The sequence below is a fragment of the Zea mays genome, chromosome 4 (assembly GCF_902167145.1).
Source record: "Zea mays cultivar B73 chromosome 4, Zm-B73-REFERENCE-NAM-5.0, whole genome shotgun sequence".
Lineage (NCBI taxonomy): Eukaryota > Viridiplantae > Streptophyta > Magnoliopsida > Poales > Poaceae > Zea > Zea mays.
In genome coordinates this window covers 70,489,883-70,512,429 of record NC_050099.1, presented here as the reverse complement: position 1 = coordinate 70,512,429, position 22,547 = coordinate 70,489,883, and positions in this window count along the sequence as shown.

The following is a 22,547-nucleotide window of genomic DNA, read 5'->3' as shown; positions in this document are numbered from 1 at the left end:
GAGCGTCCGCTTCGCCGTCCCGTGGCCGGACAGTCCAGCCACTTGGAGAGACTACACCACCGCCTGCGTGAGGAGCAGGAGCGTCGACGACAGGAGCAGCAGAGCTCTTCCTTCTCGCTCCACCAGGAGATAGAGTCTGTGAGGAGCTGCTCCCCTGTGCTTCCTCTGGAGCCGCCCCCTGCACCACCACTGGGCGCCCCAGCTTCTGGAGTAGCTGCTGGAGGAGACCCAAACGACGGAGATGACGACGAAAGCTCGAGCCACGACACCGACTTCTCTGCTAACCCTGAGCCGGAAGGATGGGTTGCTCGACCCATCACTCGCGACGCTGCTCGCGGGTGTCACTTCCACGATGCGCTCGACACCCTGCTACGTCGGGCATTTGACCGGCATACTTGGTCCGTCGAGTATCGCTGTGTGGTCTACCAGCACAGTCGCAGGGTCTACCCGGACCGCTGGGAGGCAACCTGTTTGGTGCGCTGCCCGGAGAACAGTCTCCAGGGTGCGGAGGCCTGTTCAGAGCACTATTCTATCTCTGAGCGGGACTCAGCTGAGGCAGCCATGCAAGATGCTGCACGGCGTGCGCTTTCGCACTACTGCTCGGTTTTCGGTGGGGCAGCTGACAGTCTTGACCTGAAGTATTACCCCCGCCGTCCATCTGGCAGCACAGGAGGCGTGATTGTCTCACCTGTCGGTGAGGGCAATCCTAGGTTGAGCAGCACAGTCAACCTAGCCGCCGTGCTAAACACGGAGCTGGACCATGCATTAGACGAGCTGAGTAGGGCTCGTGCTGAGATCGCCCAGCTGCGGGCTGAGCGCGCGGAACGTCGTTATTTGGATGGTGGTTCCCCCGCTCCCGTTGGGACTCAACACCTGTACCGCTCACCTCAGCGTGGACACCAGTCTTATGGCAATCCCGCCTGCAAGACCAAGATAAATCTAGAACCATAGATCGCTAGAGTTGGATCTTGTAATTAATACGAAATATATATACATAGAAGCTTCAGTCTTAGCTTTAGTCTCAGTCTTAGTCTTAGTTAGATAGGGTAGTTTGCTATATCCTGTGCATTTATGTTTGTCATGATGAACTATGTTTGGTTTGGATCTTTGTAATGATTGTCACCAGAGTGTGGGTATCCCCTGCATTTTGGTTTATCTATTACGGTAATAAAGTTAGTTATATAGTTGGGAAACCTTTTATTCCACTTTCCTCTTTATCTGAGAAGCTGTGTGGTCTGTGTTGGAGATCAGTGAAGATGCTCACCTGCTCAGTGCTGTTGAAGAATTCTCTTCTCTTCTCTTATGCTGCAAGATTTGCCAGATCAGTTCTGATGTGTGGTTGCATTCTGCAGATGTCAGAGAACAGGCGCAGAGGAGGAAGGCGTGCTCAGCAGGAGCGAGCCGCTCAACAGGATGAGGTGCCCCAGCAGCAGCACCTGCCGCCCCCGCCCCCGATGTCCATCGAGCAGATGTTTCTGATGCAGACTCAGGCAGTTCAAGCCATCGGTCAGACCTTGGCCGCCATTCAGCAGCAGCAGCAGCAGCAGCAGCAGGCTCCACCTCAGCCTCAGATGCCCAGGGACAAGCGTGCTGAATTCATGAGAGGCCATCCACCAACGTTCGCTCACTCTTCTGACCCCATGGATGCTGAAGATTGGCTACGCACTGTGGAGCGGGAGTTGCATACCGCTCAGTGCGATGACCGGGAGAAAGTCTTGTATGGTCCCCGTCTGTTGAGAGGAGCAGCCCAGTCATGGTGGGAGTCTTACCTCGCCACCCATGCCCACCCTGACGCCATCACTTGGGAAGAGTTCAGAAGTAGCTTTCGTCAGTACCATGTTCCTGCAGGTCTGATGACAGTGAAGGAGGAGTTCCTGGCCCTCAAGCAAGGGCCATTGTCTGTCAGTGAGTACCGGGACAGGTTTCTGCAATTGTCTCGCTATGCTCCTGAAGATGTCAACACCGACGCCAAGCGACAGTACCGTTTTCTGAGAGGCTTGGTTGACCCTCTGCAGTACCAACTGATGAACCACACCTTCCCGACATTCCAGCACCTGATTGACAGAGCAATCATGACGGAGAGGAAGCGTAAGGAGATGGAAGATCGTAAGCGCAAGATCAGTGGACCCCAGCCTGGAAGCAGCAATCGTCCTCGTTTCTCAAGCAATCAACCTCAGCAGTTCAGGCAGAACCAGCGTCCACCTCAGCAGCATCAGCAGTTCCAAAGGCAGTATCCTCAGCACCAGTACCAGAACCGTCAGAGCAATCAGTCAGGAGGTCAGTTTCAAAGGCAGAATCAGCAGGCACCTCGTCTTCCTGCCCCAGCAAATCAGCAGAACAGTCAGGCAGCACCAGCTCAGGTTGGAAACAGGGCGTGTTTCCACTGTGGAGAGCAAGGCCACTGGGTGATGCAATGTCCGAAGAAGGCAGCCCAGCAGCAGTCAGGCCCCAATGCCCCAGCAAAGCAGAATGTGCCTCAGCCTGGATCAGGCAATCGCTCTCAGCCGCGCTATAATCATGGAAGGCTGAACCATTTGGAAGCTGAAGCAGTTCAGGAGACCCCCGGCATGATAGTAGGTATGTTCCCAGTCGACTCCCATATTGCAGAAGTGTTATTTGATACAGGAGCAACGCATTCTTTCATTACTGCATCATGGGTAGAAGCACATAATCTTCCAATTACTACCATGTCAAACCCCATTCAAATTGACTCAGCCGGTGGTAGAATTCGAGCTGATAGCATTTGTTTAAATATAAGTGTGGAAATAAGGGGGATAGCGTTTCCCGCCAACCTTATAGTAATGGGTACTCAGGGAATAGATGTCATCCTAGGGATGAATTGGCTAGATAAGTATCAGGCAGTTATCAGTTGTGATAAAAGGACAATCAAGTTGGTGTCCCCACTAGGAGAGGAAGTGGTGACCGAGTTAGTCCCGCCTGAGCCAAAGAAAGGAAGTTGTTATCAGATAGCTGTTGATAGCAGTAAAGCAGACCCGATCGAGAGGATCAAGGTAGTGTCTGAGTTCCCGGATGTGTTTCCAAAGGACTTACCGGGTATGCCACCAGAGCGGAAAGTTGAGTTTGCCATAGAGCTTCTTCCTGGAACCGCCCCTATCTTTAAGAGAGCTTACAGAATATCTGGACCAGAGTTGGATGAACTTAAGAAGCAAATTGATGAGCTGTCAGAGAAAGGTTACATTCGGCCAAGCACCTCGCCTTGGGCCGCCCCTGTCCTATTTGTGGAGAAGAAAGATGGCACCAAGAGGATGTGTATTGATTATCGAGCTTTGAATGAGGTCACGATCAAGAACAAGTATCCCTTGCCCAGAATAGAAGATCTGTTCGACCAGTTGAGAGGAGCCAGTGTGTTCTCCAAGATTGATCTGAGGTCAGGTTATCATCAGCTCAGGATCCGACCTTCGGACATTCCGAAGACGGCATTCATTTCCAAGTATGGGTTGTACGAGTTCACAGTGATGTCTTTTGGTTTGACCAATGCGCCAGCATTCTTTATGAACTTGATGAACAGTGTATTCATGGATTACCTTGATAAGTTTGTGGTGGTATTCATTGATGATATTCTGGTTTATTCTCAAAGCGAAGAAGAGCATGCAGATCATTTGAGGATGGTGTTGCAGAGATTGCGAGAGCACCAGTTGTATGCAAAGTTGAGTAAATGTGAGTTCTGGATCAGTGAAGTCCTGTTCTTGGGTCATATAATCAACAAAGAAGGATTGGCTGTGGATCCGAAGAAAGTGGCAGACATTTTGAACTGGAAAGCGCCAACAGATGCTAGAGGAATCAAGAGTTTTATTGGAATGGCCGGATATTATCGGCGATTCATTGAAGGGTTTTCAAAGATTGCGAAGCCAATGACAGCGTTGCTAGGCAACAAAGTTGAGTTCAAGTGGACCCAGAAATGTCAAGAGGCCTTTGAAGCGCTGAAAGAGAAGTTGACTACAGCGCCTGTCCTAGTCTTGCCTGATGTGCACAAGCCCTTCTCGGTGTATTGCGATGCTTGCTACACAGGTTTGGGATGTGTGTTGATGCAAGAGGGAAGAGTTGTGGCTTACCCGTCCCGACAGCTGAAGGTTCATGAGAAGAACTACCAATCCATGATCTAGAGTTGGCAGCAGTGGTTCACGCACTGAAGACATGGAGGCACTATCTGTATGGACAGAAATGCGATGTTTACACAGACCACAAGAGTCTGAAGTACATATTCACTCAGTCAGAGTTGAACATGAGGCAACGAAGATGGTTAGAGTTGATCAAAGACTATGAGTTGGAGATTCATTACCATCCAGGCAAAGCAAACGTAGTGGCAGATGCTTTAAGCAGGAAGAGTCAAGTCAATCTGATGGTCGCTCGTCCGATGCCTTATGAGTTGGCCAAGGAGTTTGACAGGTTGAGTCTCGGATTTCTGAACAATTCGCGAGGAGTCACAGTCGAGTTGGAACCTACCTTGGAGCGCGAAATCAAAGAAGCGCAGAAGAATGATGAGAAAATCAGTGAGATCCGGCGACTGATTCTAGATGGTAAAGGCAAAGATTTTCGAGAAGATGCGGAAGGCGTGATATGGTTCAAAGACCGCTTGTGTGTTCCCAATGTCCAGTCCATTCGGGAGTTGATTCTTAAGGAAGCTCATGAGACAGCTTATTCGATTCACCCTGGCAGTGAGAAGATGTATCAGGATCTGAAGAAGAAATTCTGGTGGTACGGAATGAAGAGGGAAATCGCAGAGCATGTGGCTATGTGCGATAGTTGCCGAAGAATTAAGGCAGAGCACCAGAGACCTGCTGGATTGTTGCAACCGTTGCAGATCCCTCAGTGGAAATGGGATGAAATCGGTATGGATTTCATAGTCGGATTGCCTCGCACTCGAGCCGGCTACGATTCTATTTGGGTAGTGGTGGACCGTTTGACCAAGTCAGCCCACTTCATACCTGTCAAGACCAGCTACAACAGTGCAGTATTGGCAGAATTGTATATGTCTCGGATCGTTTGTCTTCATGGTGTTCCAAAGAAGATAGTGTCAGACAGAGGAACGCAGTTCACCTCTCATTTCTGGCAGCAGTTGCATGAAGCCTTGGGCACGCATCTGAATTTCAGTTCAGCTTATCACCCGCAGACAGATGGCCAGACCGAAAGGACCAATCAAATTCTTGAAGACATGTTGAGAGCCTGTGCGTTGCAAGATCAGTCTGGATGGGACAAGCGATTGCCTTATGCAGAGTTTTCCTATAACAACAGTTACCAGGCCAGTTCGAAGATGTCACCATTTCAGGCGCTCTATGGAAGGAGTTGCAGAACTCCGTTGCAATGGGATCAGCCTGGAGAGAAGCAAGTGTTTGGGCCAGACATTTTGCTTGAAGCCGAAGAGAACATCAAGATGGTCCGAGAGAATCTGAAGATAGCGCAATCGAGGCAGCGAAGCTATGCAGACACAAGAAGAAGAGAGCTGAGTTTCGAAGTCGGAGACTTCGTCTATCTGAAAGTGTCACCGATCCGAGGAGTCAGAAGATTCGGAGTGAAAGGCAAGCTAGCACCCCGCTACATTGGTCCGTATCAGATTCTTGCAAGACGTGGAGAAGTGGCCTATCAGCTCAGTTTGCCCGAGAATTTGTCTGCTGTGCATGATGTCTTTCATGTGTCTCAGTTGAAGAAGTGCTTGCGTGTGCCAGAAGAGCAGTTGCCAGTGGAAGGTCTTGAAGTCCAGGAGGACTTGACCTACGTTGAGAAGCCAGTGCAAATCCTTGAGGTTACAGACAGAGTCACCCGAAGGAAGACCATCAGAATGTGCAAAGTCAGATGGGATCACCACTCTGAGGAAGAAGCAACCTGGGAGCGTGAAGATGATCTGATGGCTAAATACCCTGAGCTCTTTGCTAGCCAACCCTGAATCTCGAGGGCGAGATTCTTTTAAGGGGGATAGGTTTGTAACGCCCTGAATTTGGGGGTAGAATTTTTTCTTCTTTTCTCTCACCAAATTCGGGCGTTACTCTCTTTTCTCTTTCCCCGTTTGCTCTTTCTTCCCAACTTCAAACCAGTATAGCGGCAGGTGTCCGTGTCATGTATAAACCAAAACCTAAGTGTCATGGGTGTTGCATCATGCCGAAGCGCATTTCTTTGTCTGATGTTGAATGTTCGTCTCGTTCCGTTCCGGATTTCGGTTCGCGATTTAATTCCGTTTGGTGGTCCGCGCTTGTCGTGGGTTTTCGATCCGCGAAGTGGCTCGGCCCAGCCCAACCTAGCCCAGCCCAGCCGGCCCGGCCCGCCTCGGCCTGCGCGCCCCCGGCGCCCAAAACCCCCCATGCGCCCCCCCTCCTCTCTCTCTCTCTCATTTGGATCTCCCGCGCAACAACCTCTCCTCTCCCTCTTCCACCTCTCTCTCCCCGTGGTGCCCTAGGATTTGGAGACGGCGATCACCGGATTTTGGACCCCGAGGTGAGCTCCCCTCCCCTCCCCTTCTCCTCTCTCTCCCTCTCTCCCTCCTCTTCTCCCCCCCCCCCCCCCCCCGCGCGCGCCCTCCCTCTCCCCTGCCCGCGCGCGCCCTCCCTCTCCCCTGCTCGCGCGCGCCCCTGCCCGTCCCTGCTCGCCGGCGGCGCGACGCCCCCCGCCCTCCCCCGGCCGCGGCGGCGCTCGCCCGCCCTCCCCCTCGCGCGCGGTGGCGGCGCCCGCCCTCGCCCCGATCCGCGGCGCCCCTGCCCGTCCCCGCCCCTCCCGGCGCGGCGGCGCCCGTTCCCCGTCCCCGCCCCTCCCGGCGCGGCGGCGCCCGACCCCGTCCCCGCCCCTCGTCGGCGGCGCTTCCCCCACCCCGGCCCCGCGGCGGCGCTCCCCGCCCCCTGCCCGCCCGCGGCGGCGCTCCCCGCCCCCGGCCCGCCCGCGGCGGCGCTCCCTGCCCCCTGCCCGCCCGCGCGGCGCTCCCCGCCCCTCCCCGCGGCGGCGCCCGCCCGTCCCGGCCCCGTGGCGGCGCCCGCCCGCCCCCGCCCCTCCCCTGCTCGCGCGCAGCGCGGCCCCGGCGCGCCCCCGGCGTGGCCCGGCGCGGCCCCGGTGGCCCCTGCTCGCCGGCGCGTCCCCGGCGCGGCCCTGGCCGGTTCAACCGCCCCCCTGGCCGGTTCAACCGCCCTGGCCCCAGCTCGCCCGCCCGTTCCCCGTCCCGGCCCCGCCCGACCGTATCTTCGCTCGCCCGCGCTCGCGATGATTATTCGTTAATTAGCGTGTTGCGTCGCGCGCTTCGCCGCGCGACGGATTTGTCTAAATTCAGATTCTATCTTGTGTTGCGTCGTGCGCTTCGTCGCGCGACGATCCATTTTTGTTTCAGGTTGTTTAAGGTGTAACGCCGCGTGTGTATTCACGCGACATTCCACTTTGGACTCAGTTTAGTGGACGTATGCCGTCGTGCGCTTCGTCGCGCGACGTTTAACGTCTCCTCATAACTAAGGCGAAGTGCCTCGTTGCGTGCTCGGTCGTGCGACGAGTCGTTAACTTCTTAATTTGTTTTAGAGAGCTTTGTCGCGCGTCTCGCCGCGCGACCATCCTTTTATTTATCTCCACCTGCTTATAATAATTAAACATGAAACATGACTTTACTTTACGCTAAACATAGTGTCTACATTAGATTTCCTTCCATTTAAGCGAGTGGTTAATTTATAATCATGTAACGTTATCGTTTCTCGACTGTTTTTTCCTCTTTCTCTCTTAACCGTACTCGCGAGCTCGCGTGGAACGTCTGTTTACTTATTGCATTCTATTGTATGGTGTACTGTTCTTTGGTATTAAATATGTGGATGTATGTATGTTTGCGCTCGCATAGAGAACGATCCGGTTGAAGAGCCCGAGGAACCCGCAGGAGAAGCCCCTGAGCAGCAGTCGTTTGGTGGAGGCAAGTGTCCTTTGACCTATCTCTGTCCTATTCATTATTTAATTCACCTCCCGCTTACACATTTATGCCTAAGGATTGACTAGCTTTTGTTATCCATGTCCTTGTTTACCTATCTGGGTTGGGTTATTACTGTTTAGCTTTATGCTATTGCTCAAACTCTAATCAATGAACATGATGTGGTTATCTATGATACGCTGTTTTCCCGTTCTTATTTATGATTATACTTGTGGCATTTAAGGGGACTCGAGCGGTTTCTCGAGTGCCTCTCCGTAAGGACCTGTTCAATGGATGACCGCCCGGGAAAACAGTGCAACCATGAGGGTGGAATGGGGTGCCCTTAGCTGAATAATTAGAGGATCCGGGATGTAGTTCACTTAGCCGTCGTGCCGTCAATGGGGCTCGGTGTATGCGGCTCGCTCTGCCAAGTTTGGGTTCGCCCCTTGGGGAGGAGTGCGGTGCATTTAGGAAACCTAACGGGTGGCTACAACCCCGGGGAATCTTTGTAAAGGCTACGTAGTGAAACCCTGCCTATTCACCTTGGTAGTGTTTAAGGGTTTGATCGGCCCGAGGCAAGAGGGAATCACGGCTTGTGGGTAAAGTGCACAACCTCTGCAGAGTGTTATGAAACTGATATATCAGCCGTGCTCACGGTTATGAGCGGCCAAGGGAGCTCCAGAGATTAGTGATACTTGATCAGAGATACTTTGGTACAGGTGACAATGAGATTGATGGTTCTGATTCCGATTATGGTATTGGTAAGTGGTATTCTTTCCGTTTGGAAAGGATACATTGGGCTAATAACTTGGGTTAATGCTAAAACTTGGCTTTTTTCTATTAGTAAATAATAACCTGACCAACTAAAAGCAACTGCTTGACTTATCCCCACATAAAGCTAGTCCACTACAGCCAAACAGGATACTTGCTGAGTATGTTGATGTGTACTCACCCTTGCTCTACACACCAAACCCCCCCCCCCAGGTTGTCAGCATTGCAACCACTGCTCAGGCGAAGATGAAGCTGTGGAAGGAGACTTCCAGGAGTTCCAAGACTACGACGAGTTCTAGGTGTGGGTTAGCGGCAACCCCCAGTCGGCTGCCTGTGAAGGCCGCGTTATCTACGTTTCTTTTCCGCACTTTGATTTATTGTAAGAACTATATGGACGTCTCAGACGTATGGTGTAATCGACTATTTCCCTTATTAATACTATTTTGAGCACTGTGTGATGATGTCCATATTATGTAACTGCTGTGTACGTGAATAACTGATCCTGGCACGTACAAGGTTCGCATTCGGTTTGCCTTCTAAAACCGGGTGTGACACCCTCGACCCCAGCGGCGACGCCTCCAAGCAGATCCAGATCGGCTCCGGGCTCGATCCCAAATAGGAAGCAGTGCTCGTCGACTTTCTCCGCGCGAACGCCGACGTCTTCGCGTGGAGTCCCTCGGACATGCCCGGCATTCCAAGGGATGTCGCCGAGCACTCGCTGGACATCCGAGCTGGAGCTCGACCCGTCAAGCAGCCTCTGCGCCGATTCGACGAGGAGAAGCGCAGAGCCATAGGCGAGGAAATCCACAAGCTAATGGCGGCAGGGTTCATCAAGGAGGTATTCCATCCCGAATGGCTTGCCAACCCTGTGCTTGTGAGAAAGAAAGGGGGGAAATGGCGGATGTGTGTAGACTACACTGGTCTCAACAAAGCATGTCCGAAGGTTCCCTACCCTCTGCCTCGCATCGACCAAATCGTGGATTCCACTGCTGGGTGTGAAACCCTGTCTTTCCTCGATGCCTACTCGGGGTATCACCAAATCAGGATGAAAGAGTCCGACCAGCTCGCAACTTCTTTCATCACACCCTTCGGCATGTACTGCTATGTCACCATGCCGTTCGGCTTGAGGAATGCGGGCGCGACGTACCAGCGGTGCATGAACCATGTGTTCGGCGAACACATTGGCCGCACGGTCGAGGCCTACGTCGATGACATCGTAGTCAAGACGAGGAAAGCCTCCGACCTCCTTTCCGACCTTGAAGTGACATTCTGATGTCTCAAGGCGAAGGGCGTCAAGCTTAATCCCGAAAAGTGTGTTTTCGGGGTGCCCCGAGGCATGCTCTTGGGGTTCATCGTCTCCGAGCGGGGCATCGAAGCCAACCCAGAGAAAATCGCAGCCATCACCAGCATGGGGCCTATCAAGGACTTAAAAGGCGTACAGAGGGTCATGGGATGCCTCGCGGCTCTGAGCCGCTTCATCTCACGCCTCGGCGAAAGAGGTCTACCTCTGTACCGCCTCTTAAGGAAGGCCGAGTGCTTCACTTGGACCCCTGAGGCCGAGGAAGCCCTCGGGAACCTGAAGGCGCTCCTCACAAAGGCGCCTATCTTGGTGCCCCCAGCTGCCGGAGAAGCCCTCTTGGTCTACGTCGCCGCGACCACTCAGGTGGTTAGCGCCGCGATTGTGGTCGAGAGGCAAGAAGAGGGGCATGCATTGCCCGTTCAGAGGCCAGTTTACTTCTTCAGCGAGGTACTATCCGAAACCAAGATCCGCTACCCACAAGTTCAGAAGCTGCTGTATGCGGTGATCCTGACACGGCAGAAGTTGCGACACTACTTCGAGTCTCATCCGGTAACTGTGGTGTCATCCTTCCCCCTGGGAGAGATCATCCAGTGCCGAGAGGCCTCGGGTAGGATTGCAAAGTGGGCGGTGGAAATCATGGGCGAGACAATCTCGTTCGCTCCTCGGAAGGCCATCAAGTCCCAGGTCTTGGCGGACTTTGTGGCCGAATGGGTCGACACCCAGCTACCGACGGCTCCGATCCAACCGGAGCTCTGGACCATGTTTTTCGACGGGTCGTTGATGAAGACGGGAGCCGGCGCAGGCCTACTCTTCATCTCGCCCCTCGGGAAGCACATACGCTACGTGTTGCGCCTCCATTTCCCGGCGTCCAACAATGTGGCTGAGTATGAGGCTCTGGTCAACGGGTTGCGGATCGCCATCGAGCTAGGGGTCTGACGCCTCGACGCTCGCCGCGACTCGCAGCTCGTCATCGACCAAGTCATGAAGAACTCCCACTGCCGTGACCCGAAGATGGAGGCCTACTGCGATGAGGTTCGGCGCCTGGAAGACAAATTCTACGGGCTCGAGCTCAACCACATAGCCCGGCGCTACAACGAGACTGCGGACGAGCTGGCTAAAATAGCCTCGGGGCGAACAACGGTTCCCCCGGACGTCTTCTCCCGAGACCTACATCAACCCTCCATCAAGATCGACGACACGCCCAAGCCCGAGGCACCCTCGGCCCAGCCCGAGGTACCCTCGGCTCAATCCGAGGAATTTCGGCACGGCCCGAGGCACCCTCAGCCCGGCCCGAGCCACCCTCGGTTCAGCCCGAGGCACCCTCGGCACCCGAGGGTGAGGCACTGCGCGTCGAGGAGGAGCGAAGCGGGGTCACGCCTAATCAAAACTGGCAGACCCCGTACCTGCAATATCTCCACCGAGGAGAGCTACCCCTCGACCGAGCCGAGGCTCGACGGTTGGCGCGACGCGCCAAGTCGTTCGTCTTGCTGGGCGATGAGAAGGAGCTCTACCACGCAGCCCCTCTGGCATCCTCCAGCGATGCATCTCCATCGCCGAAGGTCAGGAACTCCTGCGAGAGATACACTCGGGGGCTTGCGGCCATCACGCAGCGCCTCGAGCCCTTGTCGGGAATGCTTTCCGACAAGGCTTCTACTGGCCGACGGCAGTGGCCGATGCCACTAGAATTGTCCGCACCTGCGAAGGGTGTCAGTTCTACGCAAGGCAGACCCACCTGCCCGCTCAGGCTCTACAGACGATACCCATCACCTGGCCTTTTGCTGTGTGGGGTCTGGATCTCGTCGGCCCCTTGCAGAAGGCACCCGGGGGCTACACGCACCTGCTGGTCGCCATCGACAAATTCTCCAAGTGGATCGAGGTCCGACCCCTAAACAGCATCAGGTCCGAACAGGCGGTGGCGTTTTTCACCAACATCATCCATCGCTTCAGGGTCCTGAACTCCATCATCACCGACAACGGCACCCAGTTCACCGGCAGAAAGTTCCTGGACTTCTGCGGGGATCACCACATCCGGGTGGACTAGGCCGCCGTGGCTCACCCCATGTCAAATGGGCAAGTAGAGCGTGCCAACGGCATGATTCTGCAAGGGCTCAAGCCTCGGATCTACAACGACCTCAACAAGTTCGGCAAGCGATGGATGAAGGAACTCCCCTCGGTGGTCTGGGGCCTGAGGACAACACCGAGCCGAGCCACGGGCCTCACGCCGTTCTTCCTAGTCTACGGGGCCGAGGCCGTCTTGCCCACAGACCTGGAATACGGCTCCCCGAGGACGAGGGCCTACACCGACCAAAGCAACCAAGCTAGCCGAGAAGACTCGCTGGACCAGCTGGAGGAGGCTCGGGACAAGGCCTTACTACACTCGGCGCGGTACCAGCAGTCCCTGCGACGCTACCACGCCCGAGGGGTCCGGTCCCGAGACCTCCAGGTGGGCGACCTGGTGCTCTGGCTGCGACAAGACGCCCGAGGGCGGCACAAGCTCACGCCCCCCTGGGAGGGGCCGTTCGTCATCGCCAAAGTTCTGAAGCCCGGAACATACAAGCTGGCCAACAGTCAAGGCGAGGTCTACAGCAACACTTGGAACATCCAACAGCTACGTCGCTTCTACCCTTAAGATGTTTTCAAGTTGTTCATATACCTCGCACCCACGCAAAGTTTAGTCATCAAGGAAGGGTCGGCCTCGCCTCGGCAAAGCCCGACCCTCCCTCGGGGGCTAAAAGGGGGGGAACCCCCTCTGCGTCGAAATTTTCCTCGAAAAAAGATCTTTTCTGCCAGAATGTCTTTCGTGCTTTTTGACTACTTCGAAAGTGGATCCTGAAAACGACGGAGTACACGTAAGCAGCCAAGGCTGACCGAGCCGAGGGACTCCTACGCCTCCGGGATACGGATACCTCACTCATCACCTTCTGCGATAAGTAACTCACGTTCGGATAAGTGATTCCGCGGACCGAACAAGTCTTCACGTCCGGAAGCTCTTCTGCCGAAGCGATCCTTCGAGCCTTCTCGACAGCGTCGGGAACAGAACCCCATGGACGGGTAAGAGTGCGCGTAAGCGGCAAGGCCGACCGAGCCGAGGGACTCCTACGCCTCCGGGATACGGATACCTCACTCATCACCTTCCGCGAGAAGCAACTCTCGCTCGCACAAACATCCCTGTTACCGACAAAAAAGTCCAGATACTCGAAACAAGAGGAAAAGAGACGCAGCTTTACAACACAGCGAGGGTGTGTTTTGGCCTCGGCGGCCGCAGGAAACACACGCTACAAGACAATCCGATCATGCAGGCTCCGGTATTGACGCTGGAAGGGGGCAGCAGCACCCTCGGCATCGGCGACACCTTCGGCGAGGTCCGACCTAGCCTCGGACGGCGACGCGGTCCGAAGATCCCCACTCTGAAGGACGACGTCATCACCAAGCCCGGGCCGTCGCCGCCAGGGTCTTCTCCAAGAATCCGGCTCAGGCAGGCGGCTCGGCTGGCCACCCCCGAGGCCTCGGCCAGCTGTCCCCTGAGGACGTCAGCCCGACCCGAGGCCTCGGCTGGTCAATTCCGGCGTCGGTCCCGCTAATGGACGACCCGGCTAGGCTCCGGCCAACCAGGTTTTCTTTTCGAGCCAACTCTGCCTCTGTTCATGCTGACACCACTACCCCTAGCCTCGGCTCATCGAAGAGCGGCCGAGGGGTCCGTTTAACTGAGCAAGAGAAGCCTCGGGCAACAAGGCCGACCGAGCCGAGGGACTCCTACGCCTCCGGGATACGGATACCTCACTCATCACCTTTACACGGGGCAACTCACGCTTGGTGAAGCGGTTCAGACAACCAACAGGCGAGTCTTAGTGCTCGAAAATGAGGAAAAAACACGGCTCCGTGCCGAAAATACACACATGTTCAGGCCTCGACAGCCACAATGAACAAAAACACTGGCATTCAAAGTGCCATTACAAACGGAACTCCGTTCCACCTCCGTAGGTACGAACAACCCCACTCGATGGGGGGGCCTACGGAGCAACAGAAGACCGACGAACGGTGCGCCGTCGCCCACTCCAGCAGCGGCGACGACGACGACTTCTGCTCCGGGGGGCCGAACAGCGGCAGCGCTGACCTCAGGGCGGATGCTGCTGCCAAGAGGCCCCCGCCCATGCCCAAACTCATGAGGCAAGGACGAGCAGAAGGCCGTAGAGTTGGAGGTCGGTCCGTGGGCGGCCCTGGCCATCTCGTCGGCAGAAGAACCTCTTCCAGCTGCCGTGGCAGACGCCGGCACCGGGAGCGGCTCCGAAGCCACTCGCGTCCGAGAGCCAGGCACGCTGCAGCTGCCGGCGCCACGGACGACGACCGCCCTTTCCCTCCGATCACTGAGGGAAGGAGCAGGCCACCGCCCACGCAGGGGCTGACCCCGACTCGGCACACTCCCCTCCCCAGCCCTGGTGATGAAAATCCTTGAGGCTGAGGGAGGGGCAGAGGCCGCAGCCCGGCTCGCTTTCCCCCACCATCAAACTGGAGGTCACCATCTTGGGTGACCGCCGGCGGAGGGGTGCAGCCAGGCTGCATGATGAAAATCCTTGAAGCCGAACGATGGCTGAAAGGTACCAACTCCCATGGAGTCGCGTTCCTCCAACGACGATCCGGAAAGACGGCGGATAATCCCCATCCGAGGGCTTGGAAGGTGGAAAGACACGATGCATAAGAGAGCGCGAAGACATGGTCGCCTTCCAAAGGGGGTCACCCTCCTTTTAAAGGCGACTCTCCCTACTTGCGCCCCCAACCGTCGCGGGCTGAGTCTTCTCCAACACACTCCAAGGTCCTCCCCTACGGCGCGGGGGCTGGGTCCCACACGTCATGCAAGCCGGCTCAGAGCAGAAGAAGCCAAACCGCCGTGCGCGGTGCGTACAACCGCCCAGCGGTTACAAGCGACTCTCCACTTTTGCCCAGACCAACGGGCGAAAGGGGCGGGCAACCATGCAGGCGGCATGCAACCGCGCCAAGTGGGCGCACTTCTCCGACTCCCAACACGCCCAGCATGGAGGCCCAGGCCCACGCGTCATGCAACCGGCGCGCCGAATGCTTCGTGCATGCAACAGCACCGCCACTTGCGCCACTACCGCGCCTCCTCGACTGTGGAACCAATACCGCGACTCGAGGCGACCCAGCAGTGCCAGCCTGGCGCGGCGGTCAATGCGGCCAAAAATGGGCCGGCAGTAATGGTGGTGGCAGTCGGGCAGGAGCGGCGGCCCCGTCGTCCGCCAAGCTCACGTCCCATCCGGGGGCAGCGAGAGAACCCTCTCTCACGGCGTGAAGACAACGCGCCCGTGATCCGTTCCTCGAACGGCTCGCACACGCGCAACGACCGCCCCGCCATCCACTCGCCCCGTCACATTAGCTCCGCGGCGGGACAGGCGGCACCTCTGGCAGGAGAAGCGGGCGACGCTTCGCCTTTGCCATAATGACCGCGTCAGAAAAGGTACGCCGCGTCGTTCTATTTCGTATCATTTTCCTTTTTTCCTCTTTCTCTCTCTTGCAACAGGGACCGGGAAAGGGGGATACCCCGAAAAGGATCCTTCCCCGTGAAGGAACCAGGCTCCGAGCCTCCCTACTGATCAGAGGTTCGAAGGCTGGCCCCTCAGAAGGGTTCGACAGCCGCCTCAGATCGCGTGGGCTCTACACCCACTACTGGTCAGAGGTTCGAAGGCCGGCCCCTCGGAAGGGTTCCACGGCCGCCTTAGGCTACTCGGGCTCCGCGTCCATTACTGATCAGGGGTTCGAAGGCTGGCCCCCGAAGGGTTCACAACCGCCTTAGACGCCGAGCGAGGGATGGCCATGGGTACGTTCGATACATAACCGAGGCTCGAGCTGCGCTCCCGAGGTACCCTAGGACATTTCCGAGACCAGCGGGAACGATCTTGTAACGGAATCCCATCGGAGGGAGGCATCGAGCCCTCGGACCCCATCGCCAGGGGACCGGGTCCGGCAGATCACCCGCAGGTACTTTTGGGCGTGCCTCTGGGCCCCTAGCCGACCCCCAATGAACGGGGCATGGACGTCCACTCGGATTACCCGCTCGCAGCTCACCGGAGACACCATGTTCGGCGCCCATCGAGGGCAACATGGCGCTTTCCCCCCTCCTCCTTGCGGAAAGGCGACGCAGGGGCATATGTAAAAAAGTCGAGTCTGTCCCTGATCATCCTCTCGCCCTGTGCAGAGGCTCGGGGGCTGCTCTCGCAAACCCGGCTCTGGCCGAACCGTTGACAGCGTCAACATACCAGCCCGAGAACTTGGGACCCGACCGTACACCCGGGCTACGGCCAGCTCGCATGAGGGACGACCAGACCAGCCGAAGCATTACGCGAGGCATTAAGACCTCGGAGGAGTGAAACCACTCCTCCGAGGCCTCGGGGGCTACACTCGGCGGGTGCGCTCGCGCGCACCCACCGGAACAAAACGCAACCGAGAAAGGCTTGTCCCCTTGCAAAAAAGTGCGACGAAAGCCTCCAAGCGAGTGCTAACACTCCCTTTGAGGCTCGGGGGCTACTGTCGGGGACCATAATTAGGGGTACCCTCAAGGCTCCTAATTCTCAGCTGGTAACCCCCATCAGCATAAAGCTGCAAAGGCCTGATGGGTGCGATTAAGTCAGGGATCGGTCCATACGAGGGACTCGATCACGCCTCGCCCGAGCCTAGCCTCGGACAAGGGCAGCCGACCCCGGAGGATCTCCGTCTCGCCCGAGGCCCCCTTCAGCGGCGAACGTGTTCCCGGCTCGCCCGAGGCCCTGTCTTCGCCAAGAAGCAACCCTGACCAAATCGCCACACCGACCGACCAAGTCGCATGAGCGTTTAATGCAAAAGTGGCCTGACGCCTTTATCCTGACGTGCGCCCCCCAGCCGACAGAGCCGAAGTGACCGTCGTCACTTCGCCGCTCCACTGACCGGCCCGACTGAGAGACAGCGCCGCCTGCGCCGCTCCGACTGTGGTGCCACTTGACAGAGTGAGGCTGACAGGCAGTCAGGCCCGGCCGCAGGCACCATAGGAAACTCCGCTCCGCCTGACCCCGGGCTCGGACTCGGGCTAAGCCCCGGAAGACGGCGAACTCCGCTCCACCCGACCCAGGGCTCGGACTCGGGCTAGGCCCCGGAAGACGGCGAACTCCGCTCCGCCCGACCCAGGGCTCGAACTCGGGCTAGGCCTCGGAAGACGGCGAACTCCGCTCCGCCCGACCCAGGGCTCGGGCTTGGGCTAAGCCCCGGAAGACGGCGAACTCCGCTCCGCCCGACCCAGGGCTCGGACTTGGTCTCAGCCCCAGAAGACGACGAACTCCGCTCCGCCCGACCTAGGGCTCGGACTTGGGCTCAGCCCCAGAAGACGATGAACTCCGCTCCGCCTGACCCCAGGGCTCGGACTACGCCCTGACCTCAGCCGACGGTCTCCGCCTCGCCCGACCCGGGGGCTCGGACTCGACCTCGGCCATGGAAGACAGACTCGACCTCGGCTTCGGAGGAGCTTCCACGTTGCCCAACCTAGGGCGCATACCAGCCACGTCAACAGGAGGCACCATCATCACCCTACCCCGAGCTGACTAGGGCCACGGGGACAAGACCGGCGTCCCATCTGGCTCGCTCCGCCAGATAGGCGATGATGGCGCCCCGCATACTCTGTGACGACGGTGGCTCTCAGCCCCCTTACGGAAGCAAGAGGACGTCAGCAAGGACTCAACAGCTCCGACAGTTGTCCCTCCGCCAGGCTCCATCGCTCCTCCGACGGCCACGACATCACACCAGCTGGGTGCCAAAATCTTTCCGGCTGCCACAACGGCATGTACTCAGGGCGCTAGCTCTCCCCCGCTAGACACGTAGCACTCTGCTACACCCCCCATTGTACACCTAGATCCTCTCCTTATGCCGATAAAAGGAAGGACCAGGGCCCTCTTAGAGAGGGTGGGCCGCGCGGGGACGAGGACGAGACACGCGCTCGCTTGAAGCCGCTCGCTCCCTCTCCCGCGTGGACGCTTGTAACCCCCTACTGCAAGCGCACCCGACCTGGGCGCGGGACGAACACGAAGGCCGCGGGATTCCCACCTCTCTCACGCCGGTCTCCGGCCACCTAGCTTCCCCCCTTCGCGCTCGGCCTCGCGCTCGACCCATCTGGGCTGGGGCACGCGGCGACATTCACTTGTCGGCCTAGGGACCCCCCCGATCTCGAAACGCCGACAGTTATATTATTTTAGATTGAAACTTAGCCATTGCGATAGAGATAACAACACTTAGAACAAAACCTAGTTTGCACATTCTAGTTTGATTAATTGCATAGGTTTGGCCTAGTTTAGTGAAAGTTTTAGAATTCCTAATTCACCCCCTCTTAGGCGTCACATGTTTCCTTCAATTGGTATCAGAGCCTAGTTTGGCTCATTTGAAACGCTTTAGCTTCACCGCTAAAAGATTCAACGCTTTTTAGAGAAACGGGATGGATACCCATAGGCCACCACACTTCGATGGCACTATCTTCCCATATTATAGTGCTAGATTGACTTGTTACCAAGAGGCCATTGATCTAGGTGCTTGGAGAGTCACTCGTGATAGGATGAAACCACCCAAGAATCCTGAGAAACCCACCACGAGTGAGGAACAAGAAATTCATTTAAATGCTAGAGCCAAAATTACTTATATGAATCTCTTTGCATGGATTAATCAAGTTTTTACATTGAAAACTGCTAACGAGATTTGGCTAAAATTGCATGAGCTTCATGACGGAACATCAAATGTCCATGAGCAAAAACATTACCTAGTCTTAAATGAGTATAATTATTTTGCTATGAAGGATAATGAGCTTGTTAGAGACATGTATTCTCGTTTGAATCTAATCATCAATGAGCTCAATTCCATTGGCATTAATAAGCTAGGGCCCTGTTTGGCACTGTTGCTGCTTGTTGAAAAAGCTGGTAAAAAGCAGCTTCTGCTTGTTGGCTGTTTTAGTTTATTTTGAGAAGCAGCTGAACTGATAAGCTGCTGCAAAAGTTGTCTATTTGACAGAACTTCTACTTAAATTTGTGAAGAAGCTGAAAATAAGTTGTGCCAAACAGGGCCTAGGTGATGCGGACAATGTGAGGAAAATTATCTCCCTGCTACCACAACAAAGATATGAGAGCGTGATCACTATTCTTCACAACATGGAGGACTTGAGTACAATGACCCCGGCCATTGTGATTGGGAAAATCGCAGTCTTTAAGATGTCGTGAAAAATGTGTCAAGGAGAGGAGCCAACTTCCTCAAGGACATATGCTTTTGCATGTAATGAAAGGAAGGGTAAAAAAAGGCTCCCACTCCAAGTTCCTCAAGTGAAGAAGAGGAGGAAGAAGAAAGTGATGATGATGAAGATAATCAACCATCAACATCATCCTCCGAGGACGAAGAAACAATCCAACACGTCGGAAAGGTAATGGGGATGATCTGCAAGATTAATATAATGGGTGTGCCTCTGTAGGTAGAGGATCTTCTATTTAACATTGACAGAAAAAAGCAAAGAAAGAGAGGATGCTTCGCATGCGGGGAGAAGGGCCACTTCAGGGACAGCTATCCAACTATGGCCGAGCCCAAAAAGGGGAGGAACAAAGGGAAGGCGCTAACAAGTGTCAAAACTTGGGATGATTCTTCAAGCGAAGATGAACCTCCAAGGATGCGCAGTCACCGGTCCTCATCACGGTCATCACGCAAGTGCCTTATGACAAGAGGTAAAATGAGTATTCCATCCTCTAGTGATGAAAGTAGTATTGATGATGAAGATGAGGGAAAGCCCTCCGTAGATGAGCTTACGAAAGCCATTAAATTTTTTTAGGATGTCTACACTAAGCAAAAGGCTCAACTTAAAACTTTGAAAAATAAGTGGATTAGCTCTCAAAATGATTACAAAGGTTTGCTAGAGAAATTTGAAACATTTGCAAATTTAAATTGTGAGCTATCAACTAAAATTGTGCAATTAGAATCTAGTGCTCCATCCATTGCTACCGATGATGGCCTTATTAAAAGGAATGAAAAACTTAAGGCTAAGTTAGCTAGCTCCCAAGAAGCTATTGAAAAGTTGCTAGGAAAAATGGAAATTCTTAGCATTCACAATAATGAGCTAACTACTAAGCTAGAAAATATTGGTAGCACCCCAGGGGCATATTTAGTTGAAATTCCTAAAATTATTAAGAAATATGCTTCTACTTCTTGCTTTGATTTAATTGATGATTCTAACTCCTGCAACCAAGTTCTTGTTGAGAGCTGTTCGGATGAGGTTGCAAAGAAAAATGGGCAATTAAGGAAAGAAGTGGCTCGCCTTGGCAATGCTTTGTATGACAAGAAAGGCATAGCCAAACAAATCCAACATCCACAGGATAACACCACTGTGGGAGTGAACAAGCCTGTGAAGGGAGAAACTGTGATTTGTAGGTTATGCCACAAGGAAGGCCACAAGTATTTCCAATGCAAGGCGATGACCGAGGATAAGCAAAGGCAAAAGCTCAAGCAAAAGCCAACCAGCAAAATCTCCAACACCTACATCAACAAGGTGGACAAAAAGGCTACTACACCATATTTGATCAAAAAAAGAATGGAAAGGTGATAGCAATCAAGGCCAACAAGTAAGCCAACAAAGGAAAGGGGGCCAAACGCATCTGGGTGCCAAAGGAAATTATTTCAACCATGAAAAGCACCAAGAAGGTTTGGATCCAGAGAGGGAAGTGAGATGTCCGAAGGACTACGGGGAATTTGGAGACTTGACAAAATTGGGATGTATATCATGGGATACATCATAATGGATCAAGTCTATTGCCAAGTGGGTTAGAGAATACTTTAGACCCAAATTTCCCCACCCATGACTAAGGTAACTAGATTTATTGTATTTCTTGTTTTTAGATATGTGTATCTATTTTCCTTGTATCTAGTTTTACTTTTGATGCCTAGTATTTCAATTGGCATTTACTTTTGTTTGAATGCATGCATACTAGGTAAATCATATGGTAGGATTGCTCGCTTTAAATTCATACTCTTGAACAATTCTACATGGTTTAAAATGATAAGCACGGCACATAGCTTACTCAACATTCCTAAGAAAATGATACATCAATTGATATGGTGAAATACTTAAAGTGGTATAACATTTCAATTATACTTCATTTGGTATGCTTCAATTGGTATCATTTAACTTATATGTGCCAAAGCTCGGATTATGGATAATTTGCCCCTCTTGATATCAAATCAAAGTGCATGTCTTCTACAAGTATTCAAAACTTGTATGCACATTTTTAGGGGAGGTTACTCTATAATCTAAGACTTTGAGACTAATACCTTTTTCAAGTCTATTTCATGTAGTAGTCTCATTGTAAGGAATATGAAGTCCCCGAAGAAAGACAACAAGCTTCCACTGCAAATCTATAAGAACTCTTATTGTCCTCAAATGGTCTGCCAATGATTTTCAATTGGTAACTTTGAGACTACATTTGGCATCATTTACATGTCTTCTCCAATATTTTATTAGACTATATTTCATATCTTATACTTACCATGTTGCTACACATGCATAAGTGGTTAAATCATATTTCGTTACCTATGCAAAAGGGAAGTTAGTCTAATCAAATCATGTCTTGCACCTCTATTCTTCACATGCTTTTTCCTAAAGTAGAAGATCTCTGTCAGGGAGAGTATTTCTTCGTCTCTAATGGGGGAGAAAATTATTTCTAAAGGAGAACACTCATTTAGAGGGGGTTATAATGTCAAGTTCTTCAATTGGTTTTAATTGATAAATCATTTATGAGGGCAAGTCTTTTTGCTTCCTACATGCTTTTAATGTCTTCCTTTTCGGTGGTTGATGCAAAAGGGGGAGAAGTTTAGGGACCAAAGCAATGAAGATTGTATCAAACACTAAACACCACCAAATTTAAAATTTTCAATCATTATTCCTTCAAGTAGTTTTGGCTCTTTGGTTTAAAATAGGAAGTAAGTGAATATGGAGTTAGGGGAGGCTTAAGTCCATAATATTACATTGTGGGGACAAACATGCATCCTTGCAAGTAGATTGCATATTTACATTCCAATGTTTGTAATATTTGCTTGCTTTGGTTGTGTTGTCATCAATCACCAAAAAGGGGGAGATTGTAAGGAAAATGGACCCCGGGCCATTTAGCTAAATAGGTTTTGGTGTTTGATGATCAACATAGCCTGTTGACTAATGAATTTGCTAGTGTTTATGATTATAGTTCACATGATGCTAAAGTTATTTGGACCAAGACATTGAGGAAAGCAACACCTCAAAAGAAGATATTATGAAGATCAAGTGAAGTCCAAGAAACAAAGGAAGTGTTGCATGTGGACTGTCTGGTCTAGAGCACCGGACTGTCCGGTGCCACACGCCGGACTGTCCGGTGCACCAAGGAGCAGTCCGGTGGCACTAGTGGAGAGAAGCCATCGGACTGTCCGGTGTGACACCCGAAGTGTCCGATGTAAAAAGCTTGCGGGCCAACGGTCACCTGCGGTGTCAGATCCAACGGCTAGGCGCACCGGACTGTCCGGTGCGCCACTGGACTGTCCGGTGTGCCGTAGAGAGCAGCAACTTTTCTCCAA